Below are 19,903 nucleotides of genomic sequence, written 5' to 3'. Positions count from 1 at the left end.
GGCAGAATTAAAGTGCACATATTTATCTGGGAAGGCTGCTCACACCATGGAAGTTGCAACAATGGCTTAAAAAGAAGGGCTCTGGAAACCAGGTTTCTAGACAAAGGGGAGGGAACAGCGGTTTTGTGTAGGTATTGTATATAGGATCCCGTGATACGTCATGCACGCTGACATAGAGGCAAACAGGAACAATGAGCAACAGGCCTGATGCTGAAGTGGTGGTAGTCATAGATCTTCTGCCAGAGAAAAAGAAATGAGATTGAATACAGCATTAACACTGAGTCGGGAATGAGACACAGAAAGATTAATAAAAGAGCGTTTTCATGATTTATACCGTGTTGCTGTGGCAGAGGCTGAAGCGGTGCAGTGACAATGAGGCTACCACTAGAGGCCGCTACAACAGCATCTTGAGGAACTTCAGTCCATCCGGAATAAAAACTTTCGTCACCATTAACTGACTGGGATACGGGCAACTTCACGTGGAGTTAGGCAATGAGGTTGTATTTATTTTAAAGCATTTCATATCTCTTTGGAATAGTAGGTATGAAGTAATGAAGGGTTGATTTATCTGATTGTAAAATTAGTGGAAGCTGCTCTGTGTCAAACTTTCTAGTCATTTTTGTCCCCTGCGGAAATTTTTTGCTTGATAAGTAATTTTATGTAAATAAGGACAAGAAATCCTCCCAGAACACTCATCTGTCATCTGCGTGCAGAATGTTTTCATCTGCAAAGCTCCCCAGGTAGCCGTCTCAAGGTAGGGATCTTCTACAGCAGTCTCAGGATAACAGAGCACTTATATAAGAAAGCAAATCATCCAGTTTCAATAACTGGTGTACAATGCTATAATCTACAATCAGCTGCATTGAGGCTAACAAGCTATAGATATAGGAGTCAGTTTAATGTTTTTTCAGCTTCTCTCCTCAGAAGGTCACAGTTTATTTAAGAATCAGAGATGGGTTAGAAGGAGAGAAGCAGAGCGATTGGAGCAGCCCTGGTCCTGAAGGAACAGCATGTCTTCTGGGTTGTGCTACAGCTGAGTTCTTAATTCCAGGCTAATTGATTTCAATCTTTTTTTATTTCTTTGATTTTGGGCATATATTTAAAATTGTTTTCATGTGTCAAGAGGCAAATTGGATACATAACTGGTATCATATGGACCAGTTTCAGAATTTCAGACCTACCTCCAAGCCCAGGACCAGTGCTGGGAGCCGATGGGCTACAGAACAAACATCATATTGGTGTCAGTAATGGCTTCAGGTTAAGGGGAAAATGGAGCACGTGGAAGTTCTTTCAATTATGTTTTTACGAAGGACAGGGGTTGAGGCTGGTGCTTTGAAAATAACTGCTGTATTGTTTCAAAGGGAACAGGACTGATACAAACTAATTTATTAGTCAATAAAAGTTGTCCATTTTGTGTGGTTTTAAAAGCAGTGGCACAAGGTCTGTCAACAGCCACCTGAGACCACCAACAAATTGGTTACAGAGAATTTTCTATTTTAAACTGCTAACTTGTTTCATGTAGTTGAATAGATTTATACTATACATAGTTGAATATCTACAATGTTTGCAGGGTACAAAAGAGGTTTTTGTCAGGATGCAATGTGTTTGTAATATCATGCAGAGTTGAGCAGTTAATGATTTGAGGTGCCCAGCAGATTGGGAGGCAGCGACATCTCAAAAAGGAAAGGTTAACTTTCTTTTGTAATCTGTGCAGTGTTTGTATTGAGTATAGACAGGGGTGTGTATTAGAGAAGCTGGATCTCCAAGGCAGAAAGATTTTAGTTTGTTGCCTTTACAACCTTGTGCTCATTTTTCTGATCCCTGCCCAACAAAGCCAGGAGTTCATCCTGGACGTTCCGATTACATCGGTGTCACCTGATTCATTCTGTATGACCCAATGGATCTTCCAAAACAAAATGGGAAGGCGGTCTATAAGGCGCTTCAATGTAAAGCAAAAGACTGATGGGTAAAGTTGTGCACCAGCACCTTCTGCAGAGCCACTTTCCAAAGGGCCTTCGTTTTACTCCTCAGGCTGGAGTCAGTGAAGGACTGGTAGTTCAGTGAGTACCTACCTCACCAGGCCTTCAGGCAGGACCCTCCTGGTACCCAGCATGTCTGCTTACACACTTCATCTCTCTTTTTACCCCACTTGAAATTTCATGGCTCAGATATTTCTTCCTGTGGTTCTCTTTATAACCTCTGTAAAATGGACATGTCTGGGGACCTGCTATAGAAACAGGTAGCACAGATAGCAGAGGTATTGCAACTAACATGATTTCCAAATGCTTCAAGGGGGGAAAAAGTCATTTTAAAGCATGACCATGTTATATAATCCTATTTTGTTTCTCTGCTCATCTTCAGGTTGTAAAATAACTTTCAATGTCATGGTTTGGATTCTTAATAATACACAGTAACAAGCTGTGAGTATCTCGTTATCACCCCACGACCTCTCAACGTGGCTGTTTTGTTGTTGGCAGCAAGCGTGAACAGAGAAACTGCGTACTGAATTTGGACAATTTTGTCTTCAAAACATTTTTTCTTAAACTGATGATTAAGGCTGCAGGGATTTTTCTTTAGACTGCCAACTGCTACACTGTGTGATAATGTCTCAAGATAAAAAAATGATAGTAAAAGACAAGGAGTGAGGACGAAAACACTGCTTTTTCTCCAAAACTGCGAGTGATTATTTCTGGGTGAAAAGGCAAATGAAGGGCACATATTAAGCATTTGCTGTAGAAGAAACTGAAAGGTCATAAATCCTAGCAGAGAGTGTAGTTGTTCCTGGAATGCAAAACCATTCTCATCTTTTTCAAGATAATACTGGTATTTGCAGTGCAGATAGTGGATCTCACCTCCACCTCACACATCACACAGCAATAGACTGAGGTGGTTCTGTGCCACAGAGTAACTCCAGTTTAAAAGTATTAAACTATTTCTGTCTCTAACTAATTTCACAGTAACATGTTACATGTCCTTCCAACGCAGATCAGTACTGCTTTATTAGCAAGTATCTGAATAGGCAACACAGTAACACAGTGATTAGGATTGCTGCTTTGTCAGGTTGGTGTCCTGAGTTCCAGACCTGGGGTGCTATCTCTGTGGAGTTTGTATATTTTCTCCCAGTTTGCATCAGCTGTCATCAGAAAATGAAATGAAGAAAAGTGACATTTCAACCTTGAGCAGTCAAAGTGATCGGAGCCCCCCTCAATACTTTAACAAGAACCTTCCTGAAACTAGAGTCAGAAGTGTTGGATTTGTCTTTAAGTATCAGGTCCTGAAGCTGCAGTCTTATTTGTGTGCTATACCATTTTCTGCGGCCAGATCAATAAACCACAGCAATAACCCTGGACAGGCAACAGTGCTCCAATTGAACTAGCAGCACAGAATGCTTTGCGTGTTACTGATTACCAGTAAAACTGAGCCACTCACTTTGCCATTGAGAAAAAGAAGAGAGGGTAGGAAAAAAAAGTCAATCACATCTCAGTGCGAAACCCTAAGGTTATATAACCACCTCAGCAAACCGTCTTTACGAAGAACAAAAATAGAAAGAAATGAAAAGAAGCCACACCTCTTGTTTTATTGCTATAGAATAAACTAGTTAGATAGTACCACTTTGAAAATAAGCATTCTTTACAGACTTTAGACCAAGATTGGGCATCTACTGTATGTACCTAGTCCTTGTGCCAGATACAGTGGTTGCTAGACGATTGCTTAGATTGCTAGAAAATATGCTTAGATTGAAAGGGAAAAGGTGAGCTTACAATTAACACCAGGTCGTTTCATGAGATCCCCTTTCAAAGTAACAGCCTTTGGCTTGAAAACTGTGAAGGGGGATTCATGGGAAAATAACAGTGCTGAGCCTTTCTAGTTGACACCCACACTGATGGGTCTGGGCTCATGACTCATTCGATTCTGGATTAGTAACCTCAATTCAGCATGTTTGGAAGATGTGTTTTTGAGTCCCAGATGAATGACCTTGCCAGCATATCTTTTGTATTGGGGAAAGGCAGTCAGGTAGGCTCTCCCTGGGGATAGCTTTGCCCTTGGCAGAGCCAGTGTTTGTGAAAGTCAAGGTGTCTCTTTCTAAAACCCCACTGAGACTTTGCTATTAAGATATTATGAAAATTTTCCTTTTTTCCCCCTCCCTATTTTGACAGAGAATCAGTGCTGTTATTATTACTAAGTTCTAACGTAACATTTGCAAATCATATTTTAAGTACCCCTCTCTCTGCCTTGCTGAGTACAATTCTTCTGCAAATTGATTTTACCTAGCAGGGAACCACACTCCCACCACATGCCAACTGAAATATTATATCTGGAGTGTTTGCAAATAACATTTCAGCTACAAATTTGCAGTTGTAAAATAAAGATATATGAGAAGCTAGCTAAGTAGAATACCTTGCTAGACGTAAACATTAGTGTGATTACTATTTACAAGGTTAGGTGTAGGTCAAATAATAATTAAAATATTGGACCAGAGGACACTGCAGTCATATTGAACATAGGGGCTGCTGAAGAATTAATAGGCTGTCATACTGATAATAACCTGTAGTATCAAGTTTGCCTGGATGAGAATCTTTTTATTGAAAGCATGGTGGCGCACTGGTTAGCATCGCTGCCTCGAGGAGCTGGTGCCCTGGGCTCAATTCCGGACCTGGAGTGCTGTCTATGTGGTTTGCATGTTCTCCCATCCTCATGTAGGTTTTCTCTGGGTGCTCCGGTTCCCTGTCCCAAAACATGCTGTGGAATTCACTTACTTCTGTGAAAACTGGCCCTGGTGTCAATGTTTGTATGTGCCCTGCCATAGATTGACGTCCTGTCCAGGGTGTATCCTGCCTTGTGCCCAGTGCTTGACGGGATAGGCTCCGGCTCCCCCGACCCTGAATTAGAAGAGTGGTTAGGCAATGGATGGATGTAGTATTCAAGAGTTGAAAAAAGCTGGGCAGGGGAAAGATGTAGAACTATACAATTTCAGGATGATGTACTGTAAGCTTTGGATGAAATCTGATCGTATGGTTCAGAAGTACTGTACTGTAGTTAGGAAGCTGTCATTACCAATATGTTTTTTTGTGCTGTTTGAGAGGTTATATCTGCATGCTAATGTTATTTGTCTATTAATTATTTCAAAACAACAAAAAAGTTCTCATATAAAAACAAATTAATGGGTTGTTGGGGAGGGTGTGGAACAGTGGGAGTTCAACAGAAATCAACGATATCCTTTCACAAGGCATGATCAGGGCAATAGTCCATTTCGAGAGAATCCCGACAATCCTCCAACAGCCAAAGGACATTGTGAAGTTTGGCAGAAGAACCCTGACTGTGACCTGTAAACAAGTGAGAACATGTATGGGAACAGAGACAGAGCAACATTGACTGCATGGCCAACAAAGAAGACATCGCAACCTTCATTAACCTGTTTTTTCATAAAGAAGTCGGGGCAAAGCTCTTACACATGGGTTCCTCAAGGGCTGGTCAATACTGGGCCCAGGGATATTCGTACCTATATATTCTAGCCATGATAAAAACATCTTTCATTGTAGCTTGGGTGCTTTTCAAAATTTATGGTCTGTGAAAGAACTATAATCTTTGTCCAACACATTAAGATGACCCAGTGATTACTCCTGTGATCTGTCCAAATACAGAATGGTCTCTGTGGAAATAGTGTCCATGTCCAGGACAGAGACAGAAAGAGAGTGGGCCCTCCAGACTCCGAAGGCCCTCACTAAGAGCTCAGAGCACACGTTAAACCATACAGCCCAGACGTCAGTGGTCTGAGCTTTGAGTCACGTCACTACTCAACTGCGAACTGTGATGAACTGTGATTCCCTATGCAGTGGCGCAGAACTGTCAGACTGCCAACAAAGTAGAGTGGGATTAATCAGCCTGCTTGGTTTCAGCAGAACAACAAATTTACTGATTTGGCTGCCTGCAAGCATGCACTGAAATCAGGAAATCTTAGCCTTATGTGGCACTGTAGCTCTCGCAGGGTGTCTAAAAACAAATGGGTCTGACAACCTGGTGTGTAAAGATGTGTGTCTGCAGGACCTCATTTTTCCCAATTCAGAACTCATAGCCCTGAGCTGCCTTAATCTATTGATGACTCCAAATTTAATAAGAGATCATTGCGGAATAACAGCCTTGACCATAATGCAAAATGTTGCCAGGAAATCTTCTAAATCTATCTAAACCTGCAAACAGTGAGCCCACTCACAGGTGACCACTGTAATTCCTGTGCACTGACATGGCGAGCAGTGGTAGGAAACTGGAAAGTGAATCCAATTGCAGACTCTTAGCTGAGCAAGCTGAGCAGACTGCAGCAAGCAGGTAGAGGCAAGCAGGCGATCCAAAGCACAATCCGAAATCGACACTGAAAACACGCAGGGCTCAGAGCCTGGGTTTGCACTACAAGTACAAAGAGGGATCTGAAGACACAATGTGAGTCGATCAAATTTCCAAGCACAAAATCCAAATCACAGTCAAATGGGCAGGATCAATTCAAAGGGAAGCAAGCAAAACACAAGGGCAATTCAAGAGACAGAGTGGAGACAAAATAGAATTGGAGCTGAGAGCAATCAACTAAACAATTATGGAGCCAGGGAATGCTTGGGCATGAGAGAAGACTGAGCTTAGTCTTTGAAAACTGTGTGGCTATTTACTTCTTTCAAGAGTCTGTACATACAGTATTATTGCCTTGCCACAGGTCCAAATCGCTTCATTCTAAGCAATGAATGGTTGAAAATTTGATGCTCATTGTAGCCTACCAAAAAAGCAAATGATCTTACTGTTGTAGTTTTCTGAAGCTGAACACAAATACTGTATTTTATATTTGTTCAGCCCCTACTTGCAAGTCAGTACAGTTCCAAAACAATTTGGTAGCTTAGCCTGTAACCAAACAGATTAGACTACAGTCTGCAAGGCTTTTTTCTTTTCCAAGACACAGAAAGAGTTCACATAACCACCCCTTCCCATTCGTTATAAATCCAATTAGGAACAATGAAAAAGGATAATTCAATTGCAGCTTTATTTATTATTCAATTTGAAGAGCAGCTCATAATCACAGACACCTGAAAGCATTTAATTAAATAAAACATGTGCACTGTTTATTTTCTTTTCCAAAGCAGAGGTTATTAGAGTAATTATACCCATTAATGAAAGAAACAAGTGATTAAACTACCGAGGACAAGAGCAGGAAGGTTCACAGGCCTGGTATGACTCCCTCTAAAGCTCTCCATTGTGCCTGATCTTTATTGAATAGCCCCAGTGTGTAACCCTGTGAGGCGCTCCACAATGAACACAGAGTGTACAGCACACAGGTGTGAGCCAAAAACCTGAATAAGTTGATTATTCACTTTTACTATTTTGGCAAGTTATGCTGCCCTTTTTATCTTATTTAAAACAATGAGCAGCAAAATAAAATGGAAACAGTAGGCAAGAATGTGGAATTGCTCATTTTGGCAGGAGTGTCTCACAAAATGTGCCAAAAAGCATTCGGTTTATCATCCATGTTCCATGTCTCAAATGGAGTTCTGTAACCAGCAGCCCCAGGCACGTCAAAAAAATGACTGTTTCACAACGGCATGACCAAAGGACTTCTCAAACTGATGTTTGATAATGAAGGCATGGCACCCGGATCTAATCACATCATTAAAATCCATTAGCATCACATATATGAAGGGGTACTAACTAATCTTCACAAAATATGAACATCCTCGAAGCTTTAACTCATAGAAGTACTCATTTGCAAAAGTTATGCCCTGTTGTTTTTAATTGCTGTGCTCTCTGCTCTCAGGATAAAGAAACAGCTCTACTGCTATGCAATGTCTTTACCACCAACACAAAGAATCAAAAGATGATTAAGGAATATACTTGCATTTCGATGGTGGATCCTCAGTTTTTTTCAGAATCTTAAAAGCAAATCAAGTTCCTCACTTGTCCATATGTCCAATTATCTGGTTAACTTTATTAAAATCTACTGCACAAACATGAATTTAAGGATACCATAGGGAGGCACAGTGGTTATCATTGCTGCCTCACAGCACTGGGACCCTGGCTTCAGTTCCAGGGGTGCTATCTGCATGGGGTTTGTGCTCACAAGGGTTTCTTCCCCCAGTCTGATGACATACTGGTAGGTTAATTAGCTTCTGGGAAAACTGGCTTTCTGAGAGTGTGTCTGTTTGCTCTGCGATAGACTGATGTCCCATCCAGGGTGTGTCCTGCCTTTTGCCAGTTGCTTGCTGGATAGAATTCATCCATGACCCTGTATTGCATAAAGCAGTTAGGTATACTACATCCTATGCTCTGTTTATATGTAATACTACTGTTGAACATTCAAAGAAGTCCAACCAATCAGCTAAACAAGACCTACCTTTTCTGTCTACACTGACTACTGTATATACTAGAGTCTTATTGCCATGCAGATGGTGTTTTAGTTTAGTTCTAATTATCACTTCCATAATCTAAGTGTAATAGACATAAGACTTACTGCTCTATAATTAATTGGTTCTGTTTTGTTACCAATTTTATGGATGTGTGCTACTACATTAGCAATTTTCCAGTCAATGGTTATTAAATTCTCTTGAGTAACTTCTGGTAGACTTTTTTTTAATTGGTTGTAAGAGAGAGTATTATTTACGTACAGTAGGTGGAATTCCATCAGGCCCTGGAAATGTGTTTTCTATTTGTACCTGTAGTACTTTTGCCTCGTCTATGCTTCTGTGTGGAGAAGAGAATAGCCATGAGGCTTCTTGTGAATGATGAGGGGAAAAACATCTTATTGAGTGTCCATCATTAGAAAGTTTGAAGGGATGTGTTGGCTCTACTTTGACTTGTGCACGGCATCCAGTTTTCACTTGTTGATGTTATGATTCTTTCAGCCTATTAAACTTGGAAACTGATTAAAAATGTAGACACAAATAAAAAGAACAGTTTTTGTCTGCTTCAGTGATGTGTGCAAGCACCCCTAAAAGTGCTGTAATGTGTGACTGCTGTGACGTCACCAGGCCAGTTGGTTGAGTCCCATGAAGACCTTAGGAGACACACAACCTGCAGAGTCAGATGAGCTGTAGGCTCTCCGGGTGGATGTTACTGCTCTTCCTATCCCACGTGTGAATGTTACTGTATTGAGAGGAGAAAGAGGATGCTGAGGCACAAACCACAGCAGGAGCTCAAAACCATTATCTTTCCAACCAGTAGCACAGGCCAGAGCAGATAAGCATTACAAAAATTGAATTGGCTCAAAGTCCCATTTATTTAGTAGCACTGTGCACCAGAGACAACTCAGATCTTGGCTTAGAAGACATCCCCGTGGGCACACAGACCCTCGAGCAAGCAGGTCTTGGGCCTTGAGCCATAATAGGAACAACAGCACAACCTTCTGATTGTAGGGTTAGCCCTGCACAGCTGCTTGACACGTTGGCCTGATTTTTATATCCCAGTGGCAAATAAATGAGGTGTGTGAGGATTATTTTCCTGAAGTTAGAAGAAAGTTTTAAATGAGCAGCTATGATTTGTGGGGGGATCTAACTAACTATCGAGAAAAGCCCCTGGACATAGATTAATACAAACCAGAGGTTACAGAATAAAATTCAGGAAAGTGTTTCTTTGAAAGGCAACAAGGGCATATGAGGTCTGTTACTCCCTTCACTTATTCTACTGACACTTTCTTACTTTTTTTAGTCTGACATCAGCAATGCATTTAAACAGAGCTAAACTGGAGGATGGATGCAGGCATGAAGCCAGCATTAACATCCTCTGTCCAGTTTAATATGTTAATGCTGGAAGAGATGTTAATGCAGTGGGATCACACAACAGGTGTTTACCCATTGAGTCAGAGATTAATCACTGTAAAGAGAATACATTCTTAATTACTGTATGAAACAACCTTCAGCAAACAGTATAGACAGGTATGTAAATCTTCACACTCCATCAATGTGTAAATAATGGTATATTGAATAGTAATGATATACCAGAAATAGCAAGTGTAAGGAATCTGGAGCCTTTAGACTTCTTTGATAACAAGCTGTCTGAATGACAGTCACACAGTTTTATTTGACTAAAATGACTGCCAAGGCCCAAATTCATCCTTATGCATTATTTTGCTACTGTTCCTGTTTTAAATCACAAAAACTAGCATCTTGTGTTACTAATCCAATAAGGCCCCTACCTGGAAACTCACATCTACGCACAATTGTGCTGTGGGGAGGTCATTCTCCCGTCTCTATTTTTAAGAACACTGCAACTATTTAATAAACTAAGCTACACTGGAAGGGTCACAGCAGGCTCAGGAAACAAAGTCATATTCATTAAGTGTTTTCTGCTACATTAACTGTCCCACAAAGGAAAAATCAGCCCCTAGTGTGACAAAGTTAAACATTTAAAATGCCTAAAGGTACTGTTACCTCAGCACACTTCTGTGATAGTTTACTATTTATTTTTTGTTGTCATGTTGCCATATGTATATATTTACAACATTATAAGATAGCATGGTAGAGAACAACAGGATCTCTTGGTGAACACAGCCCTTAAGGCATCTACTCTTGCAGGTTTAAAGAAACACCTCCTCCCTGCATTGACAGGAGCTTCTGCTCTCTCTTCCTGAAAGCAACACTGCAGAACCTGTCCTCCAGTTTGTTTTGTCCCAGCCATGTTATCTGTATGTAGTGCAGGGCCAGAAACAGCTTTAGCTGTTTTTGCTGTGCTCCTCAGAATGCCCAGGAAGTTTGGGCACTGGGGCAGAGAGAGAAACTAAAATCCTTCCCCAGACAGGGTGAAAAGCAAACCTTGCTCAGCTTTGGAGAAGCATCAGTGCAGATTAGCCTTGAGAGAGAGAGAGGCCGCAACCTGCACTCTTGCCTTTACTGAAACACATTCATCTCAGCCCCTCTCCTGCTTCTCCTGAGATACTGTGGCTTGGAATTTATAGAAGTCATCATGTGTCAAACATCGGCGCTGCATACAGAATACTTTCCAGTATAAAAAGATGTTTCAGATTAGGAGAAGTATGCTTGTCCAGAGAACAATGGAGAGAATCTCATTTTGTAAGCAGGTTGGAAAGAAGCTCTCGACCCACTACCGGTATTGTAACGAACAGTTCTTTCCGGACCCTATGCGGACGACACAGTCCGACGGAGTGGGGGAAACACTAGGGAAACGTCATGCAGGAATACGGGGCTGAAGACAGGGGGGCGTGTCCAAGGTGCGCTGGTGCACGGGGGAGGTGTGGCCGAGGCGAACAATCCGAGAGAGTAATCCTTAGGGAAAATCCAAAACACAAGGGTAAGTCCAGAACCAGAAGATCCATCAGAAGAAAGATTAAAAACCACGAAGGCCGGGTCGGAACCAGCGGACGGGGAACAGGAACGGGAACCGAGGTTAAAACCTTAACGGGACCAGGCGCCTCCTGGTCCCGGACTCGCACGATATGGAAATCAGATGCAGAGCCCGGATGAGCGTCAGCGCCTGGCTTTTAAGGTGGGCTGGGAATAGGGAACAGGTGCAGAGAATAAAGTCTTAGTGAAAGGGCTGGAGCACCCTTAAGGAGGGGGGACTATAATCGTGACAGGTATATTAAACTAATAACCTGGAAAAGAAGCACAGTCAGGATTTTTTTCTTCTGGTTCATTTTGAGCTCACACCCCCTCAAACCTTTTCTCACTCTTCTTTTAGGAACAAGGACAGCTTCTTAACTCCTTCCTATTAGTGAAAATCTAATGATGCATTTAAAGCTGAAAAGTGTGAACTATTCAGAGCAAGGCTTACTTTAGGAAGTATAGCTGAAAATTAGTACTTTAAGAAAATGTCTAGTAAACAAAGACAGTTTGCCAAGATGTGTTTACAGTTTCCTAAATCTAGGCCTAGCTGTGATGACTAATGTGCTAATCTGCAGAACCCTTTCTGCCTTGTTCTATTTTTAAATGGCTTCATTTTTACTGTAACCACAGGTCTGTTTGTAATTCAGTGGTAGCTGATATGATATTGTCTTTTGTGTCACAGACTCCTAAGGCCCCTTGCAATAAAATCAGATAGGCAGGAACTGGGTAATTGAAGGAAAAAAACAACAATAAAACCCTGCAGACTCTAACCTGAATTGAAAGACATGGTAGAATGAGCTCAGACCTTCAGTGTGGTCGCTCTACCATTTTCTCAACAAAGAATTACTGAAGATGCATCAGGGCAGCCTTGACACCCTGATGGCACAAAGGTGCTCAGAACTGCATGAAACCTGTAAGCGCAGACACAGCAGAATGTAACATAGCTTGGCCTGGCCTTGTGCATAATATAGACCACAACCGAGGGAGCTGGGGAAGCCTGACAATCCTGCTGTGTTTGGTGATGTGCGTTTTAATACTCGGGTGCAAATCCAATCAATTGTTTTATGAACAAATATTGCCTCGAGGAGCAGACCCTGTAGGTTTCTCAGTGGGGCAGTGACACTGGTCAAGCTCGAACCCGAGTCATACCACTAGTCAGCTGTAACTAAGATGTACTGTGAGGCAACTGCACCCCCTAAGGTAGAGCTGGGTTCAGTCAGCTGGGGTCTCCTGGCTCCCTGCAGTGTCCTCTGAGCCTGTAGGTCTGCTGTAAGGGAATCGAAGTTGGGGCAGTCAGAGACAGACTTTTGCATCTCTGAGCTCAGGCCCGAAAACGCACAACTGGCAATTCCAAATTGTGGACATAAGAAAAACCACTGGAAAAGAAATAATAAAATAAAAAATGAATATGGACACTATAGCCACTAGGAGACAAAGTAAGACAGCTTGACTTACTTCACCTGTGATCACTGGATTTGCCTGATCCTACTTTCTGGGTCTTTAAGGAGCTCAAAGAAAGAGCCTGGGGCAGAAAATAGCTGGCTCTGTGCCACAAAGAACACAAATGGCCTGTGCTGCATGGCTTGAAACTTTTATCTTATTTAATAATTTAAAAAACAGACCAAATAGTGACCAAATGGGGACTTGTAGAGCGTGCAGGCAGGGTCTGACCCAGTGAGCTCCAGCAAGCAGGGCAGCCGGGACAGCAGCTGAAGACAGGCAGGTCAGATGGCTCCGCTGCCCCGAGGCATGCAGACAGAGCATAAATCATTTTTGGTAGAGCGAGTAACAGATCTAGTTGTGAGCCCCCCTGTTCGATAACTAACACACCTCTTGTCAAGGCACAGTGAGGGGGAAGGGGGCCGTGTTATTTCTCTCTGTAACAGGGGCAGAAATCGATGACGGGGAGTCCCGAGGCTGACAGCAGGAGGGGCAACTCCGACAGGGGCTCAGCGAGCCGGGGAAAGGCCACATGGTTGAAGAAAAGCCAGTCAAGTCACCGGGAGCAGGAGAGGAAAACAAATTGCTCTGTTTGTCCCTGAGCTGCCCGGATTGAGACCTAAACACAGCCAGGGGGAGGGGGAGACGGGTGGCAGGAGGTGCTCCATCTCTGATGATGGGAAGGAGTGGCCAGTGGACCTGATGCTCTGCACACACCAGGGGCAGCACAGCTCATAGTTCACGTACAATTTGCATGACAGTTCACACACCATCCACACAGCGATTGTTTGTTCCAGTGCCCATGTACTGGACCAACTCATACTGCACAGCCCTGCAGTGTCTCTTGCATGGTGACATGATTAGAAAATCTTGCTAGAATCTGCAGTAAAGGACATATATAAGAGCTCTGTGATGCTGATTTTAATAACATTTACTGCCGTAAATCATGCTGATATCACAGTCTGGTGTATGCAACCAGAATGAAAGCATAATGAAACCATAGTATGATATGTGTAGAATATTTTAAGGAATATCTTGAGAAAGACCTAGACTACAGTGTCAGTTAACACGGCGATGTTTAATAAGGGGTTTGCCCTGGAAGATGGCTGGGTTCTCCAGACAGGATCACAATGGCCAACGTTATGGATGTCAGTTGCTGCTATTACCCACATTAACGGCTAGATCATCTGGATTACAATTATCAATACATACTGGAAATATAAAAAAAGAACACTCTGAAATCCAATGGTGCACCTTGTTGAGCCTTTCGTCAGTAAAAACTAAGAAACGGTAAGAAGCTCAAGCTGGGATTTAGGACAAATTCATTTTTTTCTGAAAATAAAATCATTGTGTGTAGACAAGTTCCTTGGAAACGTAGTTCTAACTTCAAATCTGAACTCCTCAAGGCAGACAAGTTGCACTGAGGAAGGTAGCAGTTTTGTTTACTGCTTCTGCAGTACTTGTGCAACAGTAGCACACTGTTTAACCATCTTCCTCCATGAGGCCTAACACAGCCACTGCTTTGATTATACTGCTCTCTGGTGGCATGATTGTGTATCACAAGCATAACAACGCCAGTTGTTCCCCGTCTGGGAGAAAAATGCATTTTTATCTCATTTTTAAATTTATGTATTTTAATGGACCCAAAAAGCAGCCTTTCAAGAATGAAAAATTAAATTACATGAAGTGCACAGACTCAGCTGTTTCGATAATAAGGAGGCTTATTCCCATCATTTATAATCAGGAGAACTGAAAAAATCTATTTAAATATATTTTTTATTTAACGTTGCAGTAGAGTATTTGAAGCTGTTTATGTTTTTCCTATGAAAGGCTTGTTAATAAAAAATAGTGTCCATGTTTGATGTGTTTCAATTTGTTTTTTAAGAACACACACAATATGAAAGTTCTCTTCAGGTCATGTCCTTTGAACTTATTGTGAAGATTATCACAAACAATAAATTCTTCATTACATAGGAGCATTTACTAGACAATAACCATTGATTATTAACCACAACAGATGAATGCCATAAGCCACCTTCTCTAAGCTCTTTCAAATCTAGACCTTTACTGAACCGGTCCTGTTATTTACCCCTTTGCTCCTACTGTATTCCGTAACCAAAAATGATAATTGTGACAAGACATAACACTCACAAAGGTGCTATGTAAATAGATCAAATTTGTGTTTGCAGTTTCTGATTCCTGTAATTTGGGTGAGCAATGTTGCAAGAGCAAATAACCATATGCACTTTTATATTTACAAAAAACCTTGCAAAAATCATGCAGCTTTCGTTACCATTATTAAAAGTGAAAATTAAAAAATCAGGCAGTGCCGGAGGAAGAACGGGCAATGAAGGAAACTTTAAAACATTTTCATGGTTTAAAATAATCATGTGGCCTGATCAGCTGAAGGCTCCCTTGTTCCCAAACCATGAACCAGCCTTCCTCTCACTCTGTACATTAAATCTTAATTTTTAATGGGTACTACAGTGGGTAGGTGTTTCTTTCGAGCTCAATACATGATATTTAAAAAGTAAATATGGAAGAAAACAGGGTGGTATCGTAGTAAGTGTTTCTGGCTTACAGTTCACTGGGCCTGGGGAACATTCTGGGGGGAGGTTATATGGTGTCTCAGCTGCTGCATGGGTTTTTAATGGGTGCTTTGCTGGATGTGTTAATCGGTGTGTTTAAATTGTCCCTGGTGCAATCGTAGTACCCTGCAGGGTATAGTCCCACATGGCAGGCTGTGTTCCAGGATAGCCCTGGGTTGCCATGGCATTCTCTGAAGCAAACCTGCACTTCTATCCACACAGCAGCTTTTATCATTTTGCAGTTATATCTCATGTGTACTCTGCTATCCTGCACTGTGTTATCAATAAAGCATCAAAGGAATCAATTGGGTTGCTTTAAGAAATATTGAGATTTATTGATGAGCTCTTTCAGGTCTGTGGTGTCATTTTTAAAAATGTGCCATAGTATTCCAGGTGGAATCCAGTCTTTTCCACAGATCTGGATATGCTGCGGTTAATAGCAGGTTATTCAATCATCCAATTTTGTGGCATTCTCACAAGTACACATCCTGGCACCTCATGGGTTAAGTCTAAAGACATGAAGGCTATAAAATTAAACACTTTTTACATTTCAGTCACCCATCTCACTCACTCCACTTTTCAGATTTAGTCTAAAGGAAAAGTGGGTGGGCATAAAATGAGTCAATTCTCCAAAAATGATTTTCACGTGATTCATAAAAGGTTTTTTTGTGTTTGGGGGACAATTGCTGAACAAAATGTGTAGTGGCGTAGGTACTGGGATTTTCCTGTTGGGTACACAGATCCTGCACTGATGCTATATACATGTACAGTATATTGTAGAGACAAGCACTCGAGCAACACGTTCACAGGTATTAGAGTTAGTCAGTGTGACCAGTTGTAGGAGCACTGTCCCCTCTGGGTTTTGCTCCAAGTTGCTAATCACAGATTAATTGATTTCAGTCAGTCTGGGGCAGATTTTTAAATTTACTTTGAGCTCTTAAGTTTTTAATGGGTATCAACCCTGTACCGATTGCAGAGTTTCGGAACTGCCCTCAATTAAGCGTGTTGCCTGAAACTAACCAACTAGACCTCTACAGAAGGGGGAAAAAAGCTCATTGTGGGTGTTTGAAAAACTACCATTCCCGTCTGTGTCTTTTCATCTTAAACAGATCACTTATTCAGAGTTTAGTCAGAAACAAAGGTAAGCAAGTTGAAGAGAGGCTGCCTACATTTCTGTATGCCGACATTGCTGGAAATAGTACCTTTTAAGGACTGAGCGCAGAAACAAGTTAAGCAAAAGTCTAAACAAGCAAGAGCCTGATAAAAGACTTAAGTAAGTAAAGGAGGGTTGTAACTCATCTGGAGTGAAATCCAGCAGATATAGCTGTCTCCCCAGCCAGGGAATGGGACACACTGCTGTAGAGCAACAGTTTAAACTGAAGGGACAGCCAGGCTACACATTCAACATGCAGACAAGCTGGCAATTAACTTACATTTGTTTGTACTTGCTTGCTGTGCACCTGCTGTGCACCTCTCTGGTCCTGTACTGAAGATAGTAAAATCAAATAGCCCTGCATGCTGTGACAAACCTCAAAGCTTAGTACACCACCTTTTTTGTACCTATTTAAGACTTATGTGGTTTGAGGTTTAAAATGGTGTCAGATTTAATATTATAAAAAATATACTGACACCTAGTAACCATTTAAAAACCATGAAAAATTGAATCAATCTCTTTACTAATAGGGAAATAGGGAGTGTCCAGTTTAATCACATGTTAAAGTGGAACAAGGGCCTGAGATCCTGAATGGAACAGGAAATGTTGAAATATGGTTGCAGCTGGATGTACAAGACTGCTACTCCCTCCTTCGTTATATTGCTTAACTCTCTTGGCGCTGGGAAGTGGGCAGGGCTCTGAATTTCACAGATTGCTCCAGGACTGGAGCGTGACAGTATAGCTCTGTACAAAAGAACAGTTTCCCGACGTTTCCCGTTCTGAAACATTTGTGACAAATAAATGCTGTGTCATAAATAGCAAGCCAATCAGGTGCTGTTCACTTTGTTGCTCATACAAAAGAGTGTTGGGGTGTAGCACAGGCAGACAGGCTTAGCAGTGACGAGTATGGTAGTAACACTAATACAACATATATGCTTCATTAAAGCCAAACTAAAGTGGAGTAAAACAACACTTACTCTCCTGTTGAATTTGACACATCCACCAACACCTGCTGATGTACAGAGCTGAAGATAAATGGTTTGTGTGATCTGACAAGCATGTCTCCTGTGCAATCTGGAGCAAGGATTTCCGCACATCACATCTTTTTTGTTTTAGGTAAAGACATTCATCTGCAAAAAGCAGAAAGCTTGTAGCCTAAAGCTACAATTTAGTTTCCTCAACTAGTTTCATCTATGGTTTCACCACCAGTGGTGTCCAATGTTTAACTGCCCAGCAGAGGTGTGTCAGGATGTGCTCATCTAGTGCCAGACCTGCCTCCTTGCCTGTTGCGGTGGCGTTAGGATGCTCCAGACGCACAGTGGAATCCCAGTGTCCTTGCTGCAGCCTTGGACAATGGAGAAACTCTCGTGTTGTGGTGGAGTAGTCCCATGATCCTTATCTCTTGTGTTATCATAGCTTAAAGGGGCTTTTCCTGCAGCGAGTCTCGTTCAGTGACTCCCGCCAGGCTGGCAGTCTGGATAACGTTGTCCCTGTAAATACTAAAACATACAGGGGTCAACTGCAAAGGAGAGACAGGCCTTACTTTTTGTTTTGCCTCCCTATGGAATATTTTAGACTTTTTGCATCAGTTTACTCATTAGACAATAATGGACCTACAGCTCAGCAGCCACTAATGAATCTGACAAACTACTGGGGCTCTCGTGACAAAGTGTTTTCTGTCCTTGGTAAAGCCTCAGTCAGAAGTTCCCTGTTCACAGTCTGGGACTAACTGACTCGCAAGTATAAAGGGTTGGCTGGGTTTTGTTTTTGTTTCCCTGGTAACGCCTTTCAACGTCACTGTTAGATTTTTTCCAGTTTGTCTAATTTGTCCTTGCTTGTACAGTATGACTGGTCTGCAGCAATGTATGGCCGCACTTAATTGTTCACAATGTGAAGATGGGCTTTGTGGCTAATGGGAGATGTACTTAAATTTTAATGTCTCAGATTTTCTACAGAAGACGTTTTTAATCCCATACAAACTGAGAACTGTGGGAATAAGAAGTTGCTGGTCATGTAATTGAAAGCTTAATTCAACAAGTGTTCTGGGAGAGCAACTGGATTCCCACATAAAGGTTAAAGATTCAGTTACACAAGAATACCCAAGAATAAAAGCATAATCGGTTTTCTTAGCAGTTCAGTGTCATTTTCCTATGTGCTACATTACTGTCACAGAGTCAAGTTTAGAGTTGAAACTTTGCAGTGTCAGTGCCTCCACATCACATCCAATTCAGGTTCATGAATTCTGAGTTGTGGGTGAGAAATAGGCAATTTACAAGTTTCTGGTTCTCTCCCCATGTGCTGCTCACTGAACATACTTGCTCTCAAATGTCTTTTACCACAGCTGCCAACTTATCTTCAGTTACATTCCACTTCCTCGAGATACTGTACAATGTTGGAACAACATTCAACAACACACACATTCAAATTTTAGCAAGTGCCAGACCTGGTGATTGGTTTATATATATACACAAACAAGAAATGGGCATTTTTCTGATGAATGTTTTTCCTATGCAATTTCTCTAAATATGGGATTTAATCAAACAAACAGCTCAGTTTAATCAAATGACTTTGTTGCAGTAAAAAAATTCACAGGTTCTAAGAGTCTGAATTGAGGTTTTCCATGTGTGGCATGAGATGGTCAGGCACTATGCACACTGAGCCCAGCCCAGTGCTCCACACAAGCTGCCATTGCCTGGCACACCTGTCTCTTCCCAACCCTGTAAAATAAACCCAGATCATAAAACTGCACTTAAATGCACAGCACCTATAAACTGCTCCTTAACTGATAAATTGTCTTTGTGTTTTTTTTATTAGTTGAACAAATTGTATGCATGAGAAAGAAACACATAACTCAAGGCAGAGTGAGGGAGCAGGGATATAAGTGTTTTCACCCTGGAGCCAGAGCTGAGAAGCCATGCAAGGCTGGACCTGGTCAAGAGGCAGTCTTCCCTCCAGACCACAATTCGCAGACCAAAAATCCAGTATGTTGTCTGGGGGACATGTCACTCTAGGAAATTAAAATAAATCATTGACTTTTTTGTCCACAAACTAAAAATGTAATCAAACATAAACAAAAGTGATTTGAATGAAGGCTGTTGCGGACGTGTGTGGTAAGGCAAGATGCAGAGATGAACGGGCTTCTCAGGACCATCCAGAAGGTGTTAAGGCACATGTACAAACAGACACTTCGCCCATATTAATAGACGGTAGATGACAGAGTCATACAAGTATTTTATAGTTCCATGGTGTTGTCATTATTCAGACTATTTACCTGTGTTTATTACCTAACAAGGCATTAACCAGTAACTACCACTATATATAAGTCACTGGCTGCACATTGTATTAAAACTGTTTTTATTATGCATCTGTACACCGCCTTTCTTTCTGCATGGGTAACACCCCAACTTGATCTG

Source organism: Atractosteus spatula, chromosome 16 (genome assembly GCF_055471065.1).
Source record: "Atractosteus spatula isolate fAtrSpa1 chromosome 16, fAtrSpa1.hap1, whole genome shotgun sequence".
Classification (NCBI taxonomy): Eukaryota; Metazoa; Chordata; class Actinopteri; order Semionotiformes; family Lepisosteidae; genus Atractosteus; species Atractosteus spatula.
The sequence above is the reverse complement of the archived record's forward strand: the minus strand, read 5'-3'. Positions refer to the sequence as shown.